This window comes from Sus scrofa, chromosome Y (assembly GCF_000003025.6).
Source record: "Sus scrofa isolate TJ Tabasco breed Duroc chromosome Y, Sscrofa11.1, whole genome shotgun sequence".
Lineage (NCBI taxonomy): Eukaryota > Metazoa > Chordata > Mammalia > Artiodactyla > Suidae > Sus > Sus scrofa.
In genome coordinates, this window is record NC_010462.3 from 4,458,111 (window position 1) to 4,463,666 (window position 5,556).

The following is a 5,556-nucleotide window of genomic DNA, read 5'->3' on the forward strand; positions in this document are numbered from 1 at the left end:
CCCGCCGCAACCCCAAGTTCCCGCTTCCTCCTTCCAACTCCCTCCCCCACTCCCACCCCCTTCTCCCCTCTTCCCCTCCCTCCTCCCATCCCCCCTCCCCCAGCCCCTCGCGGGGGGAGGGGGGAAACAAGCCAGGAAAGGTCACGTGGCCTCTTCGGCCCGGGGCCTGGGGAGGGGCGGCGGCCGAACCTGTTCTTTGTTAAGAGGTCAGCACCAGCTTCCAGCGCCGCCGGGAAGGAGTTACCGACGACCTTCCAAGAGCGGCGCACTCGCAACCCCGGCCCCTCCCCCACGCCTGACTGCCCGATGCTCTCTAAAGGCTCAGTTCCCAAAACTCTGCTCCGGCTGAACGTTTCCTCCCAGGGATCCTAGGGCCCTCGGGAGGGCGGCGGCTGCGGAGAAACGGGAAAGGGGGGCCGAGGCGTTGGGCTTTGGAGGTGTGGCAGGAAGGTCCGGGGATAGATGGAGGGGGAGCGACAGAGGTAAAGAAAGGGGGAGCTTCTCAGAGGCGGAGAGGCCTGTGGGAGCCCTTGGAGACGGAGGTGGAGGATCTAGGGAAGGGAAAATCAGGCCCCAAATTCCAGGGCTCTCTGTCCTGCGGGTGGATACCACACGGCTTCTCTGCATTTCTGTTGAATGTCAAAAAGATGAAGTTCCCGCCACCCCGTTTGAGAGCCACGCCCGCTACCCAGCCCTATAATTAAACTTCCAGTAGGGCCACGGCGGTGTCTGGGCCCTGGAACCGCGTGCGCTGCGTACCAGACCGGTGAATGGAACCTCCGAAACCGCCGGTACAGTGTAATCTTGATGAGAGAGGATCGCAAAGTTCATTCTTAAGCCACCTGATGAAATCTTGGTCACTTTACTGAGGCTTTACCGCTTACAGTGTTAAAGAATGTTCATGCTTCCTACTATTAAACCCAGCATAGCCAATTTTCTGTCCGAGCAAATAAAAACTCCCAGACAAAACCAAGGGTAACATTTGCGTGCATAACATGTTTTTCTCTGCAGAAAGAAATGTTCCATCCACACATGGGAGGGGAGAGGAGAGGTGCAAAAAAAGTGGGACTCGCGCTGTCCACATAGCTTAGCGCGCTGATTTTGTTACTTAGCTTTAAAAATATTTTTCTAGGTCACTAAATATTTTTCAAAGGCATACTTTTAATGATGGCTTGAAGTTCCCCTGTATGGGATTTTAAATGCCTGAATGTATTAACCCTTCCCCTGTTGCAGAGCATTCTTCTTGTTTAACCCTGAAGAAATACAGCCTCAATTACCTTGTGTGTCATTACACACCTTACCTCCTCAGTGCAAAAACATGAGTACAGTTTCGTCCTGCCATGAATAAGTGTGCTGGCTGCTTGCTTTGGGGTTGTCTGGAATTCCTGTTTGAAGCTTTCCAGTGTTACAGGCAGAAAAAACATTGACCAAGTTTCCAAGCCAAGAGCCGCTTCCGGTCCTCTGAGATCTCAGATCCGAGACGAGGTTGGCCTGAAGGGGGATCAGGGATGCTCCAGATGCCTGAAGCGTCTGAAAATACCCGGGAAGCCCAGTCTTGGAGAAGGAGCCCCGATGGGAAGCTCTCTCTCTCTCAGAACACTGTTTGCCACGTTCCCTGGGATATCCAGCAAAGCTGAAAGGTTCGTGGTGAGGACTGGCAGTTTCCCCTCTGTTGTTTTCCTGTTAAATAGGTAGTTTTTGTGTTTACAGACACATGCACTTGTGTGTGTAAGTGCCTTTTTAGGACCTGCAGCATATGGAGGTTCCCAGGCTAGGGGTCTAATCAGAGCTACAGCTGCCAGCCACAGCCACAGTCACAGCAACTCCAGATCCGAATGGCATCTGCAAAACCTACACCATAGCTCACGGCAGTGCCAGATCCTTAACCCACTGAGGGAAGCCAGGGATCGAACCGGCCTCGTGATAGATGCTAGTCAGTTTCATTTCCGCTGAGCCACAGTGGGAACTCCACGTGCACATTTTAGAGAGAGGGTGGATATCACTGATACTGTATGAATTGAGTGACTTTAAAGACACAAAACTGTGTGGCAGGACAAGGAGGCATCACAGTGAAAAGACATCAGTCCCTGCCTGTTAACGACAGACTTCACACCTGGGAGCCCTCAGGATAACGGGCTGGAATGAGTCCTTCTTTTTGAGCCCATCGTCATAAGCTACCTCTTCCCACACTTCAGCGTGGACTCAGAAGAGATGTGAGAACAGTGCACAGCCTTTCATATCACAAAGCAGGATCCCTCCACGTCTGTCTGCATGTGGAGAACTCATTTCAGAGCCATTCTTGTATCTCTACAGAACACACACCTAGTGAGATTTTTGTTCTTTTAATCAACAGTTCTGATATTACAGTGACCAGTCGTGTATATCTATCCGAGAGAAGAGAAGAAATATCTCCGCACAGACTCCTGGATGAATAAAAGCCAAAACTTGGAAACAACCCAAGTGTCCATCAGCAGATAAAAGGATGAACAAGACATGACCCGTCCATACAATGGAATATGAGTCAGCCTTAAAAAGACACGAAGTACTGATTCAAGCTAAAATGTGATGGCACCTCAGAAACAGTATGCTGGGACACAAAAGGCCACCTGTTATTTCTATCAAATAGAAATGTCCAGGAAAGGTTAACCTATAGAGGAGTTTCTGTTGTGGCTCAGTGGTGTCAAACCTGACTGGCATTCATGAGGATGCAGGTTCAATCCCCGGCCTCGCCCAGTGGGTTAAGGATCTGGCTTTGCCATGAGCTGTGGTGTAGGTCCCAGACGCGGCTCAGATCCCACATGGCTGTGGCTGTGATGTAGGCTGGCAGCTACAGCTCCAAATTGACCCCTAGCCTAGGAACTTGGATGTGCCGTGGGTACAGCCCTAAAAGAAAAGATTAACCTATAGAGACCTAAAGAGGCAGGAGGTGGCTTAGAGGTTGTTGCCAGCTGTAGGAGGGGAGGAAGGGGGAGTGGCGGCTAGTGACAACCACGTTTCTTTTGAAGCTGATGGAAATGTTTGAAAACTGAATTTGTAGTGGGAGTTTCCATTTTGCCTCAGCGAGGTACAAACGCAACTAGTATCCATGAGGATGTGGTTTGATCCCTGGCCTCACTCAGTGGGTTAAAGATCTCACATTGAGCTGTGGTGTAGGTCACAGACACAGCTCGGTTCCGGTGTGGCTGTGGCTGTGGCATAGGCTGGCAGCGTCAGCTCTGATTTGACCCCTAGCCTGGGATCGTCCATATGCCTCGGGTGCAGCCCTAAATAAATAATAAAAATAAAAAATAAAACTAGATTTGTAGCCATGGTTTCAAAACTAAATATACTAGGAAATAACGACACTCAATTGTACATTTATCGTGATGGATTTACGTAAGTTGTATCTCATAAAACCATTTTTTAATGCAATGGTACAAGGCAGTTTTTGCAGGTACAGTCTCTAAGTGAAAAGAGGTCTCTAAACACAGACCTTTTAAAGACAGAATACCTTCAAAATAAGCCACCCTGGAGTTCCCTCGTGGTGCAACAGGTTAAGGATCTGGCATTATCACTGCAGTGACTTGGATTTGGTCCCTGGCCGAGCAACTTCCATGTGCTGTGAGCGCAGCAAAATAGTAATGATAAGCCACCCCAACCCTAGCCCTAGCACTTGGTAGATAATCAGCGGCAGACGCTGGCCTTTTCTTGGAGACGTTTCTCTGCCACCCTGCTCCTCGATGGAATCTGGGCCCTCCTCGCTGTGTGAGTACACGTGGGCTCAGTCCTCCTCGTCTTCCGTGCCGGCCTGCGTCCTGCCCTGTGGTGCTGTGCTTGGCCGCCTTTCCCAAACACCCTGCAAGATACCCCAGGAATTGATCTCATTGGCGATTTATGCAGTTAACTCCCACTCCTGAGGCTCAGGTCTTCCTCCGAGGAGACTCACACACTTAGCTGAACTCGTTTGTTCCCTTCTTTCTGGATAAGCCAGCATCACAGTCAGAAGCACGCTGTCCGTGGAACCCAGGACCCACCCACATATTTATGTGTGGGACCAAAGCGCGAGACCAGCCTTACGCTTACATAAGGCCTTTCCTTGTTCCACGCTTTTTTTTTTTTTTTTTTTTTCAGTGCTTGTATTCACAACCAGCTAATTATCTGAGCAACTCTTTGTCCTCTTTCTGGAAAATATTGATCCACGGGGGTCTTAGGCGGTATGTGGAGACCTGTTGGTTGTCACAAATGGATGGGACTCATGGATAGAGACCTCTCAGGCCCCCAGTGGCCCAGGTGCCAGGGCTGAGGAACTCTGATCTCCAGGCTCCAAGTTCCTAGCCGGTGAGGATCCACTAACCAGGTCTTGAGGTTAAAGCAGAAACAGGCTGAAGGAAAGCTCTCCATAAATGATGAACGCGGCCTTGTTCCTGGCTCTTCTTTCTGCTTCTTGACGTGCTCACCTTCTGTCCTCTGAATCCAGTGCAGGCGCTTTAGGTCCCCCGCCAACCTAGCTCATGACTCGAGGCTCGACCATGTTGTCAATATTTGCACTCAGTGGATTTGCACAGGCGTCCATCCGCGGAACTCAGGTTCAAGGGTATTTGTGGTTGCCTGAGAACACCACTCAGTCCCCCTGATTTCAACCAGCTTCCTCCGCAGGGGGGCTGGTCCCCAGGGGAGTGGGGGTCTTTGTTTTGGGGGCCTGAGGTTGCTTCCTTTGGCTTTGGGTTCAAACTGTTCTGAATGAAGGCCCACTCTGCCCACACGCCGTCCATGGCCTGAGGGACAAGGGCCTAGCTCCCCACTCTGCCCGGTGAGTATGCCCGTGTTGTCCCTCTTCCTGCCACTTGGCTCCCATCCGCCCCTGGGCCTCCCTCATGCGGCTCCCTCCTGCCCTGCCTTCTGCTCCTTTGGAAAGTTCCTCATCTCCAGCCCTGCTCCAACTCTCTTGAGAACCCAGAAACTGTCCAAGAGGCAGCACATGGGGCTGCTTCTACTTCTGGCCCCACTCACCCCACACCTAAATCACACATCCCCTGAGCTTTAAAAACACCTACTGCCTGAATCCTACCACAGGGATCGGGTCTTTTTTTGGTCTGGGATGTGACTCAGAATTTTTAAAAGCTCCTTGGGGATTGTCACATCCAAGGCTGGGGTCCCTTTCACCCCCTTGTTCGTTCCCAGTGCACCACTGCTGCATTTCTTTGCTCTGCTCCCTTTGGAACCACTCGCAGAACTCTGGGTTTCTCTCTCTTTTACCTTGTAGGTGACTCTTTGCGGAGGCATTTTCCTAGAAATTAATATTCTAGATTTTGATTCATGGAGGCTTCTCCTAGGGAAGAAATAGTGCCTGATTCTTGCTGGGGGAATGGATTTCGGGAACATTTCCTTTAAAATATGTGTTTGATTAGGTCAGCTCTGCACTGTTGGCATCTGAGACTGGCCCATGCCCTGTGTGCCATAGGTTGATGAGCAGCTTCTCTGGTCTCCACCATCAGATGCCAGCTGCATCCCCAGCCCCGAGCTGTGCAGTCCCAATGTCTGCAGACACTGCCTGTGAACCTGGGGGAGCAAAATCAC

At 51.0% G+C, this 5,556-nt stretch overlaps 1 long non-coding RNA gene across 1 annotated transcript in view; it reads right to left on the reverse strand.

Moving 5' to 3' along the window:
* The window catches only part of LOC106506885, a 28,318-nt gene extending 27,101 nt beyond the window's left edge, over positions 1-1,217 (reverse strand). Inside the window, exon 1 of the long non-coding RNA XR_002340917.1 lies at positions 190-1,217. This is a non-coding gene — a long non-coding RNA (uncharacterized LOC106506885). The remainder of the gene's footprint in view (positions 1-189) is intronic.